At 39.9% G+C, this 24,325-nt stretch overlaps 1 protein-coding gene across 21 annotated transcripts in view; it reads left to right on the plus strand.

Annotated features, from left to right (window-relative positions):
* Positions 1-24,325, plus strand: part of DLG2 (discs large MAGUK scaffold protein 2) — a 1,074,248-nt gene that overhangs the window by 370,199 nt on the left and 679,724 nt on the right. The window lies entirely within an intron of this gene.

Genomic DNA, 24,325 nt, shown 5'->3' on the forward strand with positions numbered 1-24,325 from the left:
ATTCTTTTGATGACTTTTAGTCAATAACCATAATTAAGTCTTTATATATGCAAAAGCCTATATCTATAGGGATATGCTTAATACTGAATGATCTAGAAAAGATGGAAAGGAATCAGGTCTTTGTTTTTTTCACAATGCAAAATTTAGTGTGTACCTTATGAAAAAATTAAGTACCAGAATCTGTGCTTTGTAACAGAGTGCATAATTATACTGCATAAATGCGTAATTATAAATATTACGCATTTATGCAGGAGGAATATATGAATGGACCTTAAGCACAATTGTGTCAATACTGTATCTAATCCAAAAATATATTAACCATTGAGAACTGGGACTGTTTTCCAAAGAGAGAGATCGTGCATATATTGTTTGCAAAATCCTTGCCAAATATTCATTAATAACTATTGTCAGAACCAGGAGTGTAGGTGCGATCCCAGAATAGTATCCATTCTGATATTAAACCTCATATTTTAAGAATGTTCAGTTGATCACAAGGTTCAGGAAGAATTGTTTTCTTCCATGATCCGAGTTGAATATGTATGCTCAGAAATGAATATTCTTTTCCCTTCCCTTAATACATCAGTGCTGGATGCAACGGGAGAAGGCTTGCCAGACTGAGTAGGCCAACGCTTTGAGAGGGTATTGAGAATTCTCTACTTTAAATGCTTGGCTGGTACATCTTAGCCAGCTGGTAAGGATTAAATTTATCATGAGACTTGGGGACAGGGATGAATTTTCCACAAGTCAGATTAGAAGGAACCTTGGGATTTTTTTCAGTTTTTGTTATAGCTTGGAGCATGGATCATTTCTCACCTAATCAATTCCCTGTTATTGTTGAAGCCCAAGGTAACACCTTGTTCTTTTCTATACCCTGCCTATGGCACTTAATAATTTAGTTTTTCATGGGCTGAAATGATGTAGTTTAGCTCAAATTACTGGGCTCAGTACAAGGTAAATGAAGGAAAATTAATGTCTTGTGCTAAGAAGCTTGGTCTGAGTCCTCTAATCATTCCTTCTGGTATTAAACACAAAACTTTGCCCTGGCAAATTAATTTGGCCTGAAAAGTTGAAAGTGGAATTCCAGAAAGGTTGTGGGGAGTTTTCTTTCAAACTTTAAAAACAGTGTTGATTATTTTGTTTTTATTGTGTGATTAACTCAGTTTGAAATCAAAACTTCTGTCTAATATTTCCTGTATATTTTTCTTTCAAATTTTCCGTGTAGTTAAATGTACTTGAAGCTGCAAGTTTGGAATACATAATGCAATAATAATAACAATGTAGCTAGAATTTGGAATTCATTTTAACTATAAATTGGGGCCAGAGCTGCTAACAGTGATTGAAGGAGAATTACCTATCTACTTCTGGGACAGTTAGTGCCAATCTGACCATGGCATATAGTGAGACCTTAGATAAACACTGTGTGTAGTTTTGAGCAACAGGGTATAAAAAGGTTATAGTGTCAGTGGAGGGTATCCAGAGGAGGGCCACGAACTTGGTGAAGATTTTGGAAGAGAAGCTGTATGAGAAGTGGCTGAAATCACTTGGTCTTTTCAGCCTGGAGAAGAGGAGACTGTGGGAAGGCCTCATCATGCTCTACAGCTTCCTCACAAGAGGATGAGAAGGAGCAGGTGCTGATCTCTTCTCTCTGGCAACCGATGATAAGATCCAAGGGAATGGCACAAAGATGTGCCAGGGGAGGTTTAAGTTGGACATTAGGCAAAGGTTCTTCACTCAGAGAGTGGTAGAGCACTGGAACAGGCTCCCAAGGGAAGCAGTCACAGTGCCAAGCCTAACAATATTCAAGAAACATTTAGACCACACCCTCAGACACACAGTGTAAATTTGGGGACTATCCTGTGCAAGGGTAAGAGCTGGACTTGGTGCAAAGCATAGGCTCTCCTTTCTGGTAGTGAGCCACAGCCTTAGCGTTTCTGATGGAGATGAGCTTCACCTCAACGACCCTGGACCCCAGAAGCAGATGACAAAGTCTGCATCTCCTATTTATTTCCCAACCATGTTACTAGAGCACATTCCAGAAGCCAGGAGATGCGCATTCCCTCCATCAAGAGGGAAAAATAAACCTGAACAGAGACATTAAGCCTCATTCAGTATGTCAAAGTGAATATTTTAGAACATAGAGATGTATATGGAAACTTATCTCATACTCACTAACCTGTGTGTTACTTTGCCAGTCACAGTAAAGGTTTTCCACTAGCATCTAGTCCAAGATCAAAGATGAAACCAAGCTAGGAGGTTGAATGGAGGCACCTTGTTTCCATAGGCTCATGCACTACATGTCTTTCCAAGGTAACAGGGATACCTGAAAGAATTACTCAGAGAAGTACAGGTCTCTGTCTAAGGCAGGGTGGCTGTGAGGAATAAGTAGGTGGTCTTAGTGCAGCATCTAGTGGACAAATGTCCACATCACAAACACCCTTGCGCTTCTGACTGATTGTCACAGGAAGAATTAACAAAAGGCCAAAGGACTGTGGAGAAGAGTAAAATCCACTTTAGCTGTAATGAGGCACGTTGGCAAATGGAAGAAATGCATCCTAATATTATCCATTTTATAAATGCCAAATAGATAAATACAGAACCCAAGGCAATATAGACTGATTAAAATCAAAGTGAATTAAATCACTGGTTATAATAATGAATTAAATCAGAGGCAAGAAATCTTTGGTTAAATTGCGATTTTCTAATTCTATTTGCATATTATGTCCTAATGAATCTTCCTCATTGACAGGTCCAATGAGTTAATTGCACTGATGTGCAGAGAGATATGTTTTTTATGCAAAACTTGCTTCTCCTTACTTCCTGGTGGGAAGGATGCATTGAGAAGGGTGCACAATACCTACAAATTCATTGAATAAATTATATTGTTTATAGTATATTTTCTCTGTCATGCTTTTTTTTTTTTATTTTTACATTACATTTGAGTTTAACTGGTTGCTAAATTAATTGGAGAGATGGCAGATTGAAAATCTGGTGTGTTGGTGTCTAACAGAGCAAATAGGTTATCAGTGGGGTTTTCGAAACTGATAGGCACTTCATTCTAAACAACAAAAATCTATCTGAACTGAATCAGAATTAGTTGCCTGGTATTGCTGATACTTCTCAGTCTTACATTCTCAGGTACTTTAAAAAACTGGCCATGTGTTCTTTAAATTTTAATATTGTAGATCTTGTATTGTCCTACCTGGCCTTTATTTTTATATTGGAGGAGGAGAACAGCATATCTGCTAATTCATTTCCGAATAATTTCTCATTTTCATGGATTAATTCACAGGAGGAAAATATTTCTGCTGCATCTGATAATAAATAGAAATTAAAAGAAAAAAGGCAAATGCTTATTTACACAACAGAAGCAGAAATTACTGGCCTTTGGAAAACGTGTAAATATTTACATTCAGTCTTTTGTAGAAACTACAGTACATGGTAATGTGAGATATTTATGAAGCTCAATCTACCATAAAATAGTAATTTCTCACTATGGAAAAAGGTAGCGCTCCTTCACTCTTTAAAATCTGGAAATGAATCACTGGTGCAGTACAATTTGTTATTTCTTTAACTGGTTGTAGTAATTCTAATTCAGTCTAAACTTAGCGTGAGTTGTCATGAGTTCAACTTTTAATACTTTTATTTTTAAAAAGAAAAATTATTAAATGTAATATCTCAATATGTCTGATTTTTGAAAGGGGGTTTTGTTTTTCTGTTTTAAAAATTTTAGCAGCCCTACCGACCACTGGGTCATTATGGACCAATGCTTTCTTTGCCTCATATGTTTTATCTGAGTGTGAGGTCTGTCTTCATCAGGACCCCAAGCATCCATGGGACATCCTCACCAACTTCCCACAGCCTTGAACACACACATTGGCTGGAAGATAAAACTTGATGATATAGACTCTATGGAGTGTGTGGCCTTTTCCCTCATCCTCATCCTCTCATCTGTGGGCAGAGCATCAGAGAGAGCTATTCTTTGGGTATCTCTAAGAAGAAGAGTGCTGTTGTAGGTCCTCTGCTTAGGTTGCCCCTCTGGTTGCCTAGCAACATAGCTTTGATTCTGTGGCACTTGTACCATTTTTGTTTTCTCACTTGTGCCTTTACTATGCTCTAGTCAGTTGGTTTTCTCATTTACCCCTTCTCATATTTTCTTTCCCCAGGGCTTTGTAGAGCAATCACAGCTGGAGAGTTTGTTTAAGGAGAATGTGTAACCACAGCCACTTTCCATGATCTTTCTAATCACTACAAATTCATCGCAGATTCCATTCTTTTCATAATCTGTCTTCTTTTAATTAAAAATATTGTTAAAATGCAATGCTTTCTATAGAATTATTTTTATTACTTAAGATATGGCCATGTTTGCCATAAATCTATGATAAAATGAATAGATGTGTGAGTGAGGGGTGCCTGTGGACATCATTTGCTTTGACTGTAGCAAGACTTTTGACATGCCTCCTATGGCATCCAGGTTGGGATTTTGTAGTTTGGATGCCTTGACCACTAGATGATTGACAAACTAGCTGAATGATCAGACTTAGAGTGTAGTGGTTAGTGGGTCATTCTGTAGATCACAGGCCTTTCACAGTATCCTCCTAAATAAAATGTCCACCATACAGCTAGCAAAATGCATAATGCCATAGGTGAACAACTGGCTGATTGGTTTGGCTCAAAGGGTCATAGTGAATAGGGTTACACTGGGATGATGACCAGTTGCTAGCAGGGTTCAACAGGGATCCGTCTTAGGACCAATACTTTTTAATATCTTCATAAATGACCTGAATGCAGGACTCAAAGGTTTACTAATCAAGTTCACTGATGACATGAACATGGCGGGGGAGCAGTTGACACTCTTGAAGGCAAAGAGGCCCTGCAGAGGGATCTAGATAAACTGGAGAGCTGGACAGTTGCCAAAGACATGAAGTTTACCAAGGGCAAATGTCAGGTTTTGCACCTGGGACATGGCAAGCCTGGATATACAGACAGACTGGGGAGTGAGAGGCTGGGGGGGAGCCCTGCAGAAAGGGATCTAGGGGGTCTGGTTGACAGCAAGTTGAACATGAGCCAACAGAGTGCCCTCGCAGCCAAGAGGGCCAACTGTGCTCTGAGGTGCATCAAGCACAGCACTTCTAGCCAGTAAAGGGAGGTGACTGTCCCACTCCACTCCTCACTGGTGCAACCCCACCTCGAGTACTGTGTGCAGTTTTGGGCATTGCAATATAAAAAGGATATCAAACTACTGGAAAGTGTTCAGAGGAGAGCCACAAAGTTGGTGAAGGGTCTAGAGAGGTAGTTGTATGAGGAGTGGCTGAAATCACTTGGTCTGTTCAGCTTGGAGAAGAGGCAACTGAGAGGAGACTTCATAACAGTTTACTCCTCTCCTCACAGGGGAAGGAGGAATAGCTGATCTCTTCTCTCTGGTGACCAATGATAGGACCCAAAGGAATGGCAGGAAGATGTGACGGGGAAGTTTATGTCGGGTATTAAGAAAAGTTTCTTTGCTTGGAGGGTGATGGAGCACTGGAACAGGCTCCCCAGGCAAGTAGTCACTGTGCCAAGCCTAACAATATTCAAGAAGAATTTGGACAATGCCCTCAATCACATAGTATAAATTTGAGGTTATCCTGTGCAGGGATAGGAGTTGGACTTGATGATCCTTGTGGGTCCCTTGCAACTCAGGTCATTCTTTGATTCTTTGATTCTGTGATTTACTTCAAGACTGGTGACAAGTTGAGTATCACAGGAGTTTATTCTGGGACCTGTCCTCTTTCAACTGACCTGTATCAGTGACCTGGAAATGAGGATCACATGCTTGTCAGGTCACCGAACATCACACTGTGGGGAGAAGTTTGCATGCTCAAGGGCAGGACTGCCATCCACAGGGATCTGGGTGCTCTGGAGGATGAGGCTAATAGAAACCTCATGAAACAAAACACATATGAACAGGAGTAAATCTGGGTTATCTAGAGAAGTGATTATGTCCCTCTTCTCAAAGCTTGTTTGACCCTCTGCACTTTCCAGCATGAGGAAGGTGTTGATAAATTCAAGCAAGTTTAGTAGATGTCCATCAAAACAGTCAGAGCTGGAGCACTTTCGCTTTGAGAGACTGAAAGATCAGGGTTAATTCAGTCTTTGGAGGGATGGCTTCAAGGGAGTGTGAACCACAGACTTGGATGGGTACAAAGCAGTCCTCAAGAAGATGGAGACTGGCTTTTCACAGTGGCATGTGGTGGAAGGATGAGAGGTAATTGGCACACATTGATATGAGAGAGATTTAGAGTAGGTATGAGGAGAAACTTTCACCACTGGAACAGTCAAGCAGTGGGCCAAGTAGGTTTCCCAGAAAGGCTGTACAGTCTCCATCCTTGGATTTTTCAAGACTTAAACGGATAAACCCCTGAGTAATGTCATCTGACCGTAATGCATCCTACTTTGATTGGGAATTTGGATCGAGAACTGCCTGAGGTCCTCTCTAACATGAATTATCCTGTGATCTAAATTTCTTCACATTAAATTATGTATGGCATAGAACATTCCTTGCTCCTAGTAAAAACACCATGGTCTTCTGTCTTCATTCCTGTAAAAAAAAAAAAAAAAAAGAAACATTTTTAGAACTGCCAGATTTTCTCATGGTATGAGAAATGTGTCTGCACTGAAAAATAGCAATATATTCCATTGTGCAACATAGCTGTGAGAAACCTCTACAGAAACGTCCAATATCAGGAACAGTCAGTACATCAGAACTATGTTTTTTTCTCTTGAGATATTTTTCAGTCTATCTTTCTTTAGAATAGAGTAATGAAAGTTAAAATTAACCCTCCTTTGCTTGTAGGATGTTTCTAACCCACATAATTGCAGAAAAATTATGACCCATGCACACCCTAATGTCTCAAATAAGAGGAACAGATTATGGGTAGAGTTTCCACTTCTGCTTAAACTCCTCCGTAGGGTCAAGTTTCAGCTGGTTGATATCACCACATCAAAGTCTGCCTGAGAGCAGTTGGTAGGAGATTCCAGATGGATGTTTCTAGCTGTGATATTCATGATGGATCAGTAACCACAGTAGTAGATATAACTCTCCCACAGCTACTGAATTCTGTTCAGCTTCTCCTCTTCATGTTCTGGTGCCAAGATGTGACACAAACTTCATGATATTCTGGCAGAGATGAGATGTGCCGGCAGAGAGGGAAGTGCACACTGCCTGGGATATGGAGGGAGAGAACAGTTGACAAAACCTCAAGATGTCAACCTACATTTACGTGGCTGCAGCATCACCTGCAGTTACAGAAGTCCTGGAAATAGTTCTCGTATTTTAAAGTCAGCTCTGGTTTACAGACATAAAAACCTCCTAGACTGTTATGCAAATATGAGTCATGAAGTGATGGGAAATTTTAGGGGTAATCAGTTCATCCTAGGAAAGTAATTTTCAGCAGTAGCCAGAAATCCCATGTAGGTGTTAGAGGGAGGCTCAGCTGTAGCTTTGTGATTCTGCCCTTAGTTGTAAGACAGTTTCTCACCTTTTGACCCTTGTCTTCTTTCCAGTATATGCCTGGCTTAGCCTGACTACTCCAATGTAAAGAATAGCACCCTTTAAAGACAGATAATACTGAATCTCAATCTGGTGTTGATATGTTTAAAGTTAACTCCAGCAATTCTCCTAAAGGCCAAGGGTAGCATGTTTGTCCTTGTTACAGTTGGTGGAGGACTTGATCATGTGAATATCCTTAAACTCTGAGGGACTGCATACATGCTTTTTAATGACATTTATTCTCATATGCTAAATCGTTTAAATCTGTTGTTATACATAAAGATGCAATGAGAGGAGTAAAACTGAGGGCATATATTGGTTTTATTACTAGCAATATTCTGCAAAGAATATATAATCATCTTCTTGTGAGGTACATAAACAAGCATATAAATTGTGTACTAATAGTTCAACAATTTCTTTATTAATTCTCTGCAACAAATATAAAATAACTTGTATGTTATATTGTCACAAGAAACAAGCATCATTTCCAGGTAAAGGGCTGCCTAAGTACTCTTCCAGGAAATTTATGTAACTTTAGCTCCTTCCTATGGCTGAAAATGCAATAGTCTGAAACAGACACTACCGTTACATATCCTTAGTAAAAAAGATATAATTATTGGTTATAGTTGGCAGTTTATCATATTCAGAATACGTTTTCATACTAAAGGAACAAAATCCTAGAATTTCTGTTAACCATCCAGAGTAAAACAAGCTGGTATAGATATTCACAGCTGAATTACTCCATTTCTTCAAACACTGCAATTTTCAATAAAACGAGCAGATGACTTATTTAATTTTTAAGTTATATATATAGAGAGAGATATATTTCAAATTCTGGAACAATTTTTATAAAAATTGTCATTGGTCTAACTTTAATTACTAAGCCTTTGGGGAAGTATTGTCATTTCCTATACTGGATAGTACGAAACACATTAGTAGCAATCACAAAATAACAGAGAAAATGCGACCGAGAGTAGAAACATAGGCTGGGTATACACCAACATTCATCTTGGAGAAATGTAGGGGGTGGCAGAAATAATCTAAAAGAGATATTTATCAGAGGACGATGATATTTAAAACAATAATGTTAGAAAACAAGTAGAGGTAATAATAACAAAAGCTGAAGGCTACAGTCCTGCACATTCACCTGCATATATGAACTCATGGCCAGGTTACCTCAGATTAACATGATGTCACGTGTCATTTGAGCCTCTGATTGACTGTGCCTATGTTCTTTCCCTGTGGTAAATATGAGGTAATAAAATTTAACTTCATTTGCAGTAAAAGAGGGGTTTGCCATAGAGTAAATATATGGTCTACTACCACAATTCATTGGAGACAACATCAATTGTTGAGGTAATTGGGCAATCAATTTGAATATTGAGTATTTGCAGACTTGAAAAGTTAAAGAAGTCACAACAGAGTATTCTTTGGCTATCCAAAGGCTAATGATCATCAGTGGTACCAAAGATGCTATCTGGGTGGATTTTGAACCTCCCAGAGAAAGACTGGAGCTGTGTCCTTTTGAGCAAAGGACTGGTGAGAAGGACCGTGTTCCAAATCTGGAGATCCTGGGTGCCACCTCTCAGCTAACTCCCTAGGACCTGAATATGATTACTGCTGAGTACAAGGACCCATTTCAATGAAATCCACTGTTAGCATCACTATGCACTTTTATCTTCCCAGCTCATTTCAGGGTCCTGACCCTCTGGCTATTCATATAGCATAAGTGTTAATTCATTCTTTGGTTGCTAACCTAGCATGCTGGGGCACGTCCCTGATAGGACACCACCCTAAAGGTGCTATAGAAGAAAGTACACAGTCCAGAGACTATGCAGTTCTCCAGTAGAATCCAATAGAATGTTTTATATCCTCTAAGGCAGACATCATAGGAATGCAACGCAGCTCTCCAATGTCACGAAAAAAGCATATTCAAGTGCTGTGTAGCTGAATGTAGCCTGAGTTGTAGAGGAGGAGCGACAAACAGTTTCAGCATGAGGTATGCTGCATTACTTAGCCTGAGGTGGGTGCAATGGGACATATTTTTTTTTCAGAAGGGTATAGAGTATGTCTAGGAATTATAATCTTAACCACAGTCTTTTTCCATTGTACGAACACAAAGCCTTTGGATTAATTATTTAATTCTTAAATTTCTTTATACAACCAACTTCTAAGTCAATATCTGTTAGCAGAAATATGGTGACCATCATACCTACAGTTCACAAGTATCTTCTGGGTGACCACAAGTCCATCAGTTTTTGGTGAATCCTTTCTAAATTACAGAGTATTTTATTTACAATCATTCATTAAATGACTTTCATAGTCACTTAGCCATAGCAATGCATTAGAAAGAAGAAAAGAGAACATAACATTGTCTCAATATTTCCATAAAGGAACAATTTACTTAACTGAAAAAAAATGTAGTTGAGACTCTAAGTAATACTGTTCTTTAGAATCAACCCTAATCTCTTCACCATGAAGTGATAAATGGGTGCTAAAGGCTAAGTAGATTATCCTAGGAAAGTCTCCTTCAAAGTCATTTAACAGCTAATCATATGTTAAGGTCATAGCCAGTTTCTCGTGAGAAAGAAGTAGACATGATTTTCCTATTGTGACACAATTTTAGGAATTGTCTGGACTCAAGGATTTTGTGAATGTCCCCTGAGAAGCACCCCTTCTGTGACACTTTTCCTGGTTTTGAATTCATCTCAGTTTGGTTTGGCCAATATCTATCTCAAGGGCAACAGAGGCCTCACATGTTTGGGAGAAACAGGGTACGTTGTTTTCTTTTTGTTTCACTCACAGAAAAGCCTGGCTATGGGAAAAGCACCTCGGCTGCCCCAAACCAATTTTGAAATATGATTAAGGGAGATAGGGTACAGAGTTCAAGGACACCAGGGAACACAAATAGACTTTGTTCATTCTATAGTTCATTCCATCTTCATTTTTTCAGTCTCCTTAAACTCTATAATAAAGATCATCTGATGACACTTCTTTATTGCACTCAAATATGAAGACAGTCTGGGATAATTGTCCTGGGATAATTTTAAGCAGCTCTGTGAGTAAAGTCTACAGCGAAAAGTAAGTAAAAAAAAAAAAAAAAAAGTAAAGGTGAAATGATTTGGGCATTCATGGTTGTGCCATCTTAACAACCTGTTTTCCATCTTAACTCACTTTTCCACACTGTGAGCTATAGTCATGTCACAGAGGAATCAAATTTCATAACAAGAGCTGAACAGTATAAAAGGATGTGATTGCATCATGATACTGCTTGAAATCTATTTTTACTTTGGGTGAATGAAAGCGCTTTCCTTCCAGAGTGCAAAGGAACATATGAATGTAGGCAAGATGATGACTCATAGCTGTAAAAATTGCTCACATGCATAACATTCATGAGCATGAAGGTCTGATTGCAGTCAGTATGTGGCTGCAGTTCTCGTAGACATGTACAAGTCAGCCAGCCAAGGAACCAACAGTGCTTTTCCTGAGGCAGCCCAGAGGTGAACATAGGCTGAAAAACCCACTCAAGCGTTGGAGAAGCATTGGAACGGGCTGCTCAGGGGAGTGGTGGAATCACAGGCCCTGGAGGTATTCAAAACCACATGTAGATGCAGCACATGGTTTAGTAGGCATGGTGGTGTTGGACTGACAGTTGGATTGGATGATCTTAGAGGTCTTTTCCAACTTTAAAGATTCTATGATTCTATGGTAAGGAGCAGTGTAAGGATTTGAATGGCCAGTCCTCACTGAGAGATGCCTCCTGTGTCTATGTTGCTTTCAGGACTTGGGCTTAGCAAGTTATCACCTCCCCAATTGATACAGTTTTGTTTACACTGTAGTCCTGACTCTGATTGGTACAAGTGTATTTTCTAAAGTTTTGTTAAAAGATGAGTATTTCAGAAGTGTTTTCATCCAGACAAAATGCAAATAAGAAGTAAATGAGAGATCCTGGCTTTCAAGAGCTGTGAAGTGGGGTAGATGGACAGAGAAGGAAAGGGAAAGAGTATGAGAAGCAGCAGCATACAGCTTCATCCCTTTTAACAGAACATTAGAAAATTCCTCACCCATTTTACAGATGAAGGAGGGGAATAGACAGTTTTCACTTTATAGGAAGCTGTTAAAAATATGTATTTAATAAACAAAGTGACCTTAGTAATACAGAAAGAAAGAGTGTCATTCTCTATCTTTGCTGAGGTGGAGGAAGAAGCTGGAAAAGCCTGCCAGGGTCAATGAAGATCAAAAGAGCCATTCCAGCCAGCAAGGTTCTTGTGTAGAAAGCACTTTAAACTACACAAACTTTTCTGTCATACAGCAAGCTGGTCAAGACGATGATGCTTGCTTATTTATTTGGTTTTTTATTCAATTTACAAGATGCTTTGGTCAGCACAGTCCCTTAGGGCACGTATAATAAAAAAAGTACATCAATTAAATAACAATGTTTACAGCATTGACAGAGTGCCTAACAAAGGACTTTGAATTACTTTAGGCCTGTCCCTTTGGAGAATACTCAGCCTGCAACTCTCACACATCTGGAAGAGCTGAAGGAAAAAAAGGCTGCATGACTACATGGATGTACCTTGAAGCATAGTTTGAAGGACAACAGGAGCTTCAACTGTTGTCTTATAGATGTCAGGGAAGTGAATTCTCCAGTTTGGAGCCCTACATGAGACAAACCTGAGATTTTTAAATCTATTTGTGCACCTACAATCACAAGTAGGCACTAGTGGGTGTTCTTACTTGCCCTGCTTTTTAATTTTAATTCCAAACTTGTTCAGCCTACAAGTGAAAATCCCACGAGGTACCAGGGTGCATCTATCTAACTTTAAAAATCTGGGCCTTGGTAGGCTACTGTGACAGCATTAGCAAGTTGGGAGAAAGGCAGCTAGATAGATATTTAGTCCAGCACACTTAGAGGTAAAATTGTTATGTTTAAGGGTCTGCCGTACATACAAAAATATTCCCTTGAAGGTAAAGAGCAAATTAAACAAACCTCACATACCATTCTGTTAACCTCAGCTCCCAGTCATCTCATGTGTCTCACATGTGTCCCATGTCCTTACTTTCTACCTGTATTACCTATTTGCTCAGCTTTGTAAGGCCAATGAAGAGTCATGGTAGCCAGTAGCCATGAAAGAATAAATACCACTCTGAGAACCATCCTGTTTCCCCGATGTCAGTATTGTCATGTAGCGGTGGATCCAACCAGGGTGTCCCATCTCGTAGTCCTTCAGGTCATGTAGTCTAAGTGGTGCCTAGGCAAGAAAAGTTTTATTTTCCTTCTTAAAACCCAACTGCCTGACAAGAGGTCCTCAAGAGTTAATGGGGAGCCTGTAGGGAAGGACCTGTCTAGATGGATAAAGACAAAGTAGGGAGACAAAATCTAATTAAGCTTGACTCTACATTCTTCTCCTTAGATTTTCTTTAAATAGAAAAGCCAGCATTATCCTAAAGCTTAGTGATTCGGGTGCCTACTTTTTGGAATTTCCAACTTCTAATAGTCCTAGGATTGTTTTTTAAAAACAACCATGCACCCTTAGTTAAAGCAGAGTTACAGATGCTCTGTACTGTCAGTGTCAGTTGGACCTACAGAACTTTTGCATCTACAAGATCAGACCAAAAGCCTTTTGGCTCTGGCACCCTAAAACTGTGGGCTACTTTTGCTCAAGGTTACGTTAGCCCATTTCAGTATCTGCACCTCTAAATCTGAGTTTTTGCTGTTTAATTGCCTAGCTTAAAGGGGTTTTATGAAGATCAATTAGCCAACACTTATAAAGTGCTCTGCATATATCTGGCGCAACCAATGTTGTGGTGTAGCACTACCCTTCCTCGCCATGCTCAGTAGGAGCACTGTTGCTTTAAAAAGGGAGCTTGTCCAAGCTCTCCTCCTCCACTGGATCTAAGATGGATGCTCCTGCTGCAGCACAGCCTGTAAGCAGGTTCTGCCCAGCCTGCTTTTTTTGTTTCTCCTGGAAGCTTGCTCCAGACAAGTCAGCTACAGTGCAGACTGAGCAGAAGCAGGAGGGCAGCTCTCCCCAGGTAAGCGACCATCACAAAGCTGCTCATTCCCATATTTGGACAGGGCAGCCCCAAGGATGCTGCCATCCTGAGAATTATGGTCCTCTCCATCCGTGTCTCTAGCTGACTCACAACAGCTCTCAGCCAGGGAAGAGTCAAACAGCCCTGGGCCTCTACTCTCTTATACTTCTTTCCTAGCCAATTAGTGTTAGTTTAGTTACCAGGAGGACAGGGAAGATTCCAAATCCAAAGCTGATCTCATGCATGTTCCTTTGCATTAGCATCACCTCTGTGGAGGTACTCCTGAATGACAAGGGAGCTGCCTGTGGCATGATGGTCTCAACGACATGCTAGGGCCTGGCAATAGACCTTTCACCTTGTGGTGAGGGGATAGTCTTTGGTCACCAGAAAGAGCCAGTGGGATTAGCTCAGAAAGGATCTGCAGGCTCTCACAGGCCTGCCGCCACCAGGAGCAGTTTAAGCTGCATTGGCTCCTTTCCCTCAGAAATGCATTGATTTTCCACTAAGATCCTCTTCTTTGAGGCATTAAAAATGTCATCTTTAGAGGACCGTAAACTGGGTACTCCAATAACTCTCCAAAGGTTAGCCTTATTTCATCCTATTACTCCAGCGGATGCTTTGGAGAAGACACTCTCTCTGTATAATGTTCATTTTACGAAGATCTTTCCCTCCCTGCTGAGTGGTGGAACACTATGTGTAGATGTTACTGACTGACACAGTTGGAGGCAATGCGCTTTTCCTTAGTGACTTCGATTTACAGGACTGTTTCACCTTGGTAAACAGTAGCAGACCTTGCTAGTACTCCCACAACCCCTGGGACAGAGCGCGCTTATGCAGTGCCAGCAGGGTGGAAAATTCCTGCTCTGACTTTTGATGACATTTTAGAAATAGAAAGATGCTGTAAAGGGCAAGTGGTCAATTCTCACTGGGAAGCAGCAGAATAGGACTCTTGTAATCAACTCGATGCTACTTCATGAACACGCTGCAGCATAGGATTGAGTGAGAACTGTGAGCACCAAGGGAGAGCTTGTGTCGTGAGACTGCCCTGTAAAGGAGCTCCCATGAATGAGAGGTTTGATAGGATTTCTTAGGCAACTCAGGAGTAAACTCACTTTCCTCCATCTGTTTTTTTGTGACCCACAAGGCTTTTCAGTCTTGCTTTTAAAGCCGGAACGATGGGCATCAGCCCATGGAGGCAGAGAGAAGCTGTTGCCTGTGCCCCAGTATTAAAACACAAAAGCAATGCCCTCATATCTTTCACTGGGCAACCTTTCCTTTCCCCACTGTGAAACATTGATCAGGCAGAGCAAGACACACAGGAACAGTTGAAAGGAGAGGAGAAAAAGGATGTTCAGAGGCATTTTTTTCCCCAATAGCCCCTTGCCAATATTAGCAGCTCAGCTGGCTGCCATCTCTGTGGGGTTTGGAGTCAAGAGCAGCCCCCTCTCCTGAAACAAAAAGATGGACATTGATGGTTTTCACTTATTGACAATGATTCTTTCCCAGATGTGGGATGGATGCATATAACATAGGGATCTGCAATCTCTGTTCCCCAAATTACTTCCTCTTGTTCATGTGAGAAGATCTTATGCTCCTACTGTGTCCAGGGCCAGCTTTCACAGCCTGTCCTGAGCACAGTGGAGTAAGAAAAGCAGGCAGAGAGCAGAAGCAGATGTTGTCATGTAGCATTTTCTCCTACATTTTTTTTTTAGTTTTGTTGGAAAACTTGATGTAGAATTTAGCTGTGTCTGAAACTGCATCTATTTGCTTTCCACTGACATTGAAGTGAATTAAGTTTAGGTTTTGTGTTTTCCTTGCATTTTAGGTTTGCATTATGGGTTGGTTTTTTTTTTCATGGAATGAGAATTTTGTACTCAAAAAGACACTAAATGCTAAAAGCTATGAGAATAGTGGCATTTGCCACAAATGAACACAGAATTCCCTGTTAAGAAAAGCTGAGAAAACTCAGTGACAATCTTCCTAGCTGTTGGGAACTGCTGGGAAACATTCACTTTTAATGGGAACTGGGAAGAGATGGATACATTTATCATTAGAAAAAAAAATATTGGAAATATCAAACATTTGGTTTATCAGAACTTGATTCCTCAAAGAGAATTTCTGAGCAAAGGAAAATCCTCACAGAGAAAACCAAAGGTGTTCTTCTAGTAGATGTGACAACAGCCTGGGTTCATCTCTAGTTTGAAATGTGTGTCTGGTTAGCACACAGCCAGGGACTCTGCAACCTTACCCATAATAAGTCTTACCTGTAATAATATGGAACAAGTAATATAAGACTTTATAAAACAGGATTTAGTTTCAGGCTCAGTTCATTTCTTTCTTTTTTTTTTTTTTTATTTCTGCATGCTGGAAATAACAGCATTATTTAATGACATTTTGCAATCATGATGTTAAAAATTTCTTGCAAAAAGCTGGTAATGTGAAAAATTAATTCCTCCAAAATGCTCCAAAGCCTGACCTGTTTCCTGTGAATTGTGATGCATCATCATTCTTTTTTTTACTACTGCTTTCATCAAGTGCTTTATCTTTAGGCTTATCATTCTTCTCTAAATAGTAGTACCATATGACACAAGAAATGAAAGCTGTTTTCCGGTGGTTCCTCTCTGGAGCTGCTAGCAGCAGTTTGAACTGCTCAGTACTAGAGATGAGAGTATAGGCACTGGATTTCCAATAAAAGTGAGTTATGGGCACTGTGTTTGAAAATTTATATCAGGCCCTTATGAAATACTTTCACGAAATGTCCAAGGTAATAATAATAATAATGATTTTTACTTGCTTTTTTATTTGGGTTTTTTTTGATTTTGTGATTTCTTCTGTCTCCTATTTTTTATTTAGATCATAGCTGCATTTCAAGCAGAACTCTTAAAAGAGATAGACTCCTTATTTTCCTCCAGCCAGGCATAGTCCATATTGACTTCTCACCTATATGGGCCAGTAACAATCACCAAAATTTGAATTCCATGTTATCCAAAGATGATGGGGTCTAAGCAGTGTCAGTAACCAGAGACACATTTCTTGAAAGTGGGCTTCCCCTTTGACATTCTTTATGGAGGTGTAACACACTGTGCTCCAGAGTGTTACATTCCTAATCTAAATCCCAGAAAGAATTGCTTCCAAATACTTTTTATTGAAGTCCATAGCCTGAGCGCCTTGGAATTTGTCAGAGGAATGGCACATGTAAACTTCAACATAAATAAATGGCTTGAAAGCAATAGCATGAAATAAAAATGTGAAATGTTGCACGTGGGAAGGGATATCCAATTGCATGAATACCAAATGTGTATTGATCAGACAGGCAGCAGAAAAGGATGGGTAGAAATGAATCCCAGAGCGAGTCTCAACGAAAACTGTGAAGCTGTTGCAAAGCTAATGTGAAATACTTGCCTATATTTAGAGAATTAGTGTAAGCAAGAGACATAATGAATTGTTCTGATGGACAGTGTTATGGTTTGGATGAGGGATGGAGATATTTTAGAGGAAAAGACCAAGAACATTAAGGATTTTACAGTGAATGAGCTATGGTAAAGTTCAAAAGAATTAAGTAAAACAAGTTCAGACCAACAATGACCATTGTCATTATATATTTATATTTATATATATAAAAAAGTTACGTATATATGACCTTCCAGAAGCATTCCAGCCTCCCAGTACCTAAAGGAGGACTACAAGAAAGCTATGGAGGGACTTTTTTACAAGGGCATGTTGTGATAGGACAAAGGAAAATGGTTTTAAATTGAAGGAGGAAGATTTAGATTAGACTTCAGAAAAAATTCTTCATGGTGAGGGTGGTGAGGCACTGGCACAGGTTGCCCAGGTAAGCTGTGAATGCCCCCTCCCTGCAAGTATTCAAAGCCAGGCTGGATGGGGCCTTGAGCACCCTGGTCTAGTGGGAAGTGTCCCTGCCTATGACGGGTGGATTGGAACTGAATGATGTTTAAGGTCCCTTCCAATCCAAACCGTTCTACGATTCTATGTTGTTATAACAAAAACTGAGATCTATTAGGCTACAACTTTTCATTATGGAAAACAGACCAGTTAGAGACCATACAGCGCTAGTTTACAAAATCCTAAGTGACATGGAGAAGTTGAATAAAAGTTGACTGTTCCTTGTTTCTCCCGTTGCAACATTTTGGGACAGGTAATAAAGACATCAAAAGGAAGACTAACATAAACAAGAAAAGAGAGACTGCCATAGGAGAAGTTGAAGACCTGAGGAACTCCTCACCAAAGAAGAGTATGGAAGTAGAAGTTTACTTGGTTTCAAGGGGAGTCTGGAAAATTACTAGAAAATTACTAGTGCTTATAGTGCTTCCTACCGGGGGAGTCCCACTTGCACACAGCAGAAGAACGTGGTGGCACAGCTGGTGGCCATGTGTAGGACTGTGGCCAGCCTTACACCTCTGTTTGATGCATACAGTAAATACGTGTATGGTGCAACAACTTCAGTGCATATTGACATAACTGAGCTAGCTAGTTTAATGCCAGCAATAGCATAATAACACAAAATTCATTGCAGGCTAACACTTTCTTCCCAGCAGCCTGGGAAATATTGAAGCTCTTAGTCCTCAGTGAGCTTCTGCATGTGGTGTCTAAACTGATTATTTCAAGCTCATTTAGGTGCAAGTGTACTACAAAATAATCAAAATAATCTCTTGAAGAAATCAGAAAGTCTACATAATGATATTAAAGAGGGGCATATATATTCTGAAGAATATAGGACAAGAGAGGAAATGGACTCAAGTTATAACTGGGGAAGTTTAGATTGGATATTAGGAAAGCTTTCTGTACTGAAAGAGTGGTGAAACATTGGAATAGGCTGCCCAGGAAAGTGGTGAAGTCTCCATCCCTGGAGGTATTAAAAAAACGTGTAGGCATGACAATTCAGGACATGGTTAAGTAGGCACAGTGGTGTTGAGCTGTATGATCTTAGAGGTATTTTCCAACCTTAATGATTCTATGATTCTATGATTGTTATGATTCTGAATGTACTGTGCACATATTTCCACTCCGTGTCAGCAGGACCAGGCCTTTATTTCTGCTTAATTTGTCACAGAAAACCTTAACAATTCTAGCACAAGAGATATATAGAGGAATCTTCAGAAAAGCGGAGTTGTTTTGCAGGTATTGAGGATTGGCAGTAATGTGCTTGGTTTTTTTTTCAAGCTAATACTTAATACACGTAGTTTTTCTCCCTTTAATTTTTCTTTTGAATTTATACCTGATTAAAGAATTTACTTTAAAAATTATATGCAATTGCTGACTTTGTAAATAATTTATCATACTAAAGTTAGTTTCAGAAATAATTCAGAAAGTTTTCCACTACTTAAAAATGTAAACCACTGGTAATGTGGCACCTTAAATGTATAAATATTTACAAACATGAGTACTTTTTTTAAGTGTATACACATTAACTTAAAAATCATTGTTTATATAGCTGTGTACTTAGAGATATGGACATTTAATTGAAAGGCATTGTCTCCGTCTTCAGGTGGAGAGATCATAGAGTCATAGGATCATAGAATCCCTAGGTTGGAAAAGACCTTTGAGATCATCAAGTCCAACCATACCTGCCCAGTACTAAATCATATCCCTAAGCACTTCATCTACCTGTCTTTTAAATAACTCCAGGGATGATGACTCAATCAGCTCCCTGGGGACAGCCTGTTCCAGTGCTTGATAACCTTTTCAGTGAAGGTTTTCCTCATGTCCAATCTAAACCTCCCCCGATGCAAATTGAGTCATATAATGCTTTCTAAGCTGCCAACTGCATCTGAATTTTTGATGCATAGGTTTCTTGCAGAGCTTCCAAGCTGTGCTTTGCTTATCTGTGTCTCCATGATGTGACTGCAAGGTGCTCAAGGAGAACTTTCTATCATCTCCATGAGATGTCCATTCTCTTGTCGGTTGTAGGTGAAGAAAACAATTCTCCACCAGCACGATCTACTGTTTGTTGGAGCCAACTGGCAACTCATCTGTGTCCACATACAGAGATTTGGAAAAGCCAAGCCAGCTGTCACAAGCCACTGTGTAAGATGAAGCAGCTGCTGCTCATGACAGTGGAAGAGGAGGTGTCCTAGTAGTTGCAATGGCATCTCATAGAAGTATCAAACCTGTTTCCACAAAGATGGTCCTGGGTCTTTCTGTCCAACCTCCACCTAAGTCACCCTATTCATCTCCTTCTTATGGCAGGACTGGCCCAGATGTAGTCTAGTCCATGAGCCTTCGGATACACAAAAAAAATTGCCTTAACCCTATTTCTAAGAGCAGAGGGTGAACATTCAGTCTCATATTACCCCTTACTGCACATTCAAACACAGCATCCATGAGATGTGGACAGATCACAAACCAGCAGCTCCTCCATTGATTTTAGCTGCTCTCAAGCTGGTATCCAGACTGTAGGGTCTTTCCTGGATGGGCTACAATCATATGCTCTTGTAACCCAGAAAGCCAACTGCATTTTGGGCTGCATCAAAAGCAGTGTGGCTATCAGGTGAAGGTGGGTGCTTCTGTCCCTCTGCTCCACTCTGGTGAGACCTCATCTGGAGCAGTGCATCCAGCTCTGGAGTCCTCAACAGAGGAAAGACATGAGCCTGTTGGAGTGGGTCCAACGGAAGCCACAAAAATGATCCAAGGATGGAACACCTCTTCTGTGAGGCTGGCTGAGAGAGTTGAGGTTGTTCAGCCTGTAGAAGAGAAGGCTTCAGAGACACCTTACTGCACACTTTCAATGTTTAAAGGAGGGTTATAAGAAAGATGGGGACAGACTTTTTAGTAGGACTAGTAACTAAAGGACAAGGGGTAATGGTTTAAACTAAAAGAGGGGATATTCAGGCTAGATAAAAGGAAGAATTTTTTTATGATGAGGGTGGTGAGACTGGCTTAAGCTGCCCAGAGAGGTGATAGAAGCTCCATCCCTGGAAACAGTCAAGGTCAGGTTGGATGAGGCTCTGAGCAACCTGATCTAGTTAAAGATTTTCCTGCTTATTCCAGAGGGGTTGGATTAGATGAACTTTAAAAGTCTCTTCCAATGCAAACTATTGTATGAGTCCATGATTCTAAGGTTCTATGCTTCTATGATAATTGTTGCAAAGGCACGTGGATTTTCAGGCAAATTAATGAAGGCTTCTGATACTCACAGACAAAATTTAGCAAAATAAAGGCTTGTCATCTCCATTCTATTCCCCAAAAGAACTAGCTCGCATAAAGTGCAGACATAGCTGAGGTCCTTGAAATGCTGAAAGTAGAGTCCTTCTAAATGGCAGGATAGCTGTGAAAACTTTGATTTAGACTAGAGGTGTGAGACTATTTTGTTCTTAAGGAACATGTGACACAGTTGTGTTCAGTCATCTCTATTTGATGGGTAATCTTTCAAGTTTGTTTTATATTTATATTCTCTGGTTCCTTTTGTATGTGCTGCCTGTGGTGTAACAAGCCTTTTCCCCTTTCATCTAATATGATTCTTTGGGAAGACAACTTCTCTTTAATCACTGTCAGAAACAAGTTTAGTTTTCAGGAGGCTTGATTAGCATACAGGGAATTCAAAGAAGAGCAGCAGAGAAGGTGATTTTGAATTCTAACAAAAGATTAGAAGAAAGTTAACAATGTTTATAGCTTGACCAAGAGTCTATAGATCGTCTTGGTCTTCTGGTATCTAATGGATATGGCAAGGGGTTAGAGGAATTTTTAATCTTATAGCAATGGAACAAAAAGTTGAGTGGAGAAAACAGGAAAGGAGAATAGCAGATGTATACTATAGTACCAAAACCTAAGCAATTTCCTCAACAGAAACAGCAGACAACTGAAAAAAAAACCCCAGAATTAAATATCCTAATATAGTCAAGGGTGACTATCTAAAAATTCTTTGTGACTTTCCAAGCCTTTACCTTTATTTTTACCTGTATTGGTCCTTTTGATTGTTACATGACATGTCAGTTGCAGGGCTAGCAATTGCTATTTAAACTAGTTGAGGCTTTGAGCAACCTGATCCAGTGGAAGATGTCCCTCCCCTTGGCAGAGGGGTTGGAACTGGATGATCTTTAAGGTCCCTTCCGACGCAAGCCATTCCAGGGTTCTATGATTCTATGATTCTATGACTGAACTACTTCCAACACAGGAGGAGGTGTATACACATTAAGTGAGGAAGTACCATGCAATCATGACCATAATACTTCCAGAAATGCAACTCAGTTGGTACAAGTGAATTCATCTATTGCCAAGTAATGGTGCACCGTGAAAGGCAGAGATTGTCAGAGAACCTGCAAAGGCTGGGTAAAGGCAACTGGCAGATACAATGGTAGAGCTGCAGATTTTACCAGTTGAGTGGGCAAAATGGAAATGATAAGTAGAGCAACAGTTCTTATTCCTCCCAAATCCAACAAGTGATGGAGAGAGTAACCTTTGCAAAGACTATGCTTAGATGGTAGCAGGTGACAATTATTGGCTGGCAGGGTCATTTTCCTCAAAGCTTCTGGCAATAGAATCATAGAATGGTCTGGGTTAGGAGGCACCTCAAAAATCATCTACGTCCAACCCCCGTGCCATGGGCAGGGACAGCTTCCACTGGATCAAGTTGCTGAAAGCTTCAACCAGTCTGGCCTTGAACACCTCCAGGGATGGGGCATCCACTTGATAACTATACTGCAACTAGCTGTGAGTCTCCCTTTTTTGCTTACAGCAAAAGAGGTGCGCTTCTTTGAGGCGGTAACAGTGGTTCAGAGCAAGTAGGCTGGATTAGTGCACTCAAGTCCAAAGAAAGATGAAAGGCTCACAAAACTCACCAGGTCTGTGGACTCTGTTTTCTGTCCAGTAACAACTACAATGTACGTTCTTCAGCATATTTCATCAGACAGATTGAAAATGTGGACATAGATTTTCCAAGAAACCTTGTTCCTGCAGTCTGACTGTGGTTTAAATGGATTTCATGGAAACCAGCAATTTACGTTTGTGCCTGCGATAAGTGCTATTGGGGAAAAAAACCAAAACCAATCAGACAGAATAGGAACTCTGAGCAAATATTTTCTTATGGCAGTTTTCAGTATGTGGTTGTCATTTAATAGAAATAGAAGTCTTGGCCAATTGTGATATGAGTTATTATTCCAGTCTTCCATTGGAACAAATCTTCCTTTTCTAATGACTTTTTCACTTGAAAGCAACAATTAGATTCGGTGTGAAGGGACGTGTTTTGTGCCATGTGCAATACTCAGGTGATAGGTGTTCGACGCATCTTAACATTGAAGTGAAATCACAGGTGAAACCTGTTCTGGTTGAAAATCCACAGTAGTGTCAGGGGATGGGGAAGAAATGGGAATTTTAATGAACAAATATGTCCTCCCTTTTGAAAGCATGAGCCAGCTGAATGCAGTCATATCCCAAAGATCCAAGAGGCTAAATGGCTGGTTTTCCTTCCCTTGTTTGAAATCTGAATTTGGTATTAAATGCAGGTGATTTCAGTTAGAACCTGTGACTATTAATCAGAAATTACATTTGTGAGATTATGAGTCCATTTTTAAATCAGAGGACGCTGTCTTTAAAACATTGGAAAGTGCAGATGTGACGTAGTCTTATATTTGAAAGGCCAATGATTAGGACAGATAGAGGGTGTTACGTACCACTTAAATGCCTAAGATAGGTGGATATTAGAACTGCTGAAACGGTTAAATAGCACAATTTTCTGACATTTTGTAGTAGCGTCTCCTAAAAATACTGTCATGCCACCCCCATCCCAAATCAACGCTTCTAAGGCCAGTGATGTAGTGTGCTCACACCTTAAGGTAGCACTGTGATTCATGTTTTAATGATAGTGGCTGCTGGCTGTAACTATGGAATGTATTGTCATGGAAACTACACTTTTCTATATTTACACCAGTGCTGGTTATGTGAGAGACAGTACTTGAAAGAAAATCTGTATAGTATATAGCTTAATAATGAGACAGGCAAGCTAGGAATAAACAGGTCAAAGATTCAGCAATGTTGTGGCTGCTCTTTGTCACTGTAGTAGGTTTCTAAACAGGCACAGTTGCTGTTTCAGATGATAACATGCACAGCAAGGCAGAAAGAGGTGCTGCTGTGACGTCACTTTGGACTTGCAGGTCAGACGAGCTAAGATTATCGATAGCTGACTGATTGACATCCATGTAGTGGAGTTCCATGACGTGTAATGTTCATGGCCAAGCTGTTAGGAAGAAAAAGTATGAGCTGAGTGAATAGAGGACACTAGGTTGCAAGAGCCTGTTATTTGCAAGAAATAAATCTTCAGAAATGGAACTGGCTTGTGACTTCAACTGTGGAGCAGTTCTGTCACTTGAATCTAGAAAGTATTATCACGTTACTGAGGTTGGGCTCTTGCAAGCTCCAAATTGAAATACATAGTGAGAAACAATAATCAGAAAGTATTATACCAAGTTGAAATTTAGCTATGCAACAAAAATGGGATAAAATTAAAGTTATTTTATGGTGCGAAACATCTGAGGCTTTGATCAACCTGATCCAGTGGAAGGCGTCCCTGCTCATGGCAGGGGGGTTGAAACTGGAGTATCTTTAAAGTCCCCTTCAACCCAAACCATTCTATGATTCTATGATTCTATGATTCTGTGAAAAGACGTAGTAAAATCAAAGCTGTTTAAGAGAATGGTTCTTTTATGGTTTTGAACTTTACAAAGTGAGGTTAAGTTGTACTGAAGAAATTCTACTTAGAATTTAGATATATACATACATGCAATACACACATATACATTTATATAAATA

The sequence above is a fragment of the Cuculus canorus genome, chromosome 1 (assembly GCF_017976375.1).
Source record: "Cuculus canorus isolate bCucCan1 chromosome 1, bCucCan1.pri, whole genome shotgun sequence".
Classification (NCBI taxonomy): domain Eukaryota; kingdom Metazoa; phylum Chordata; class Aves; order Cuculiformes; family Cuculidae; genus Cuculus; species Cuculus canorus.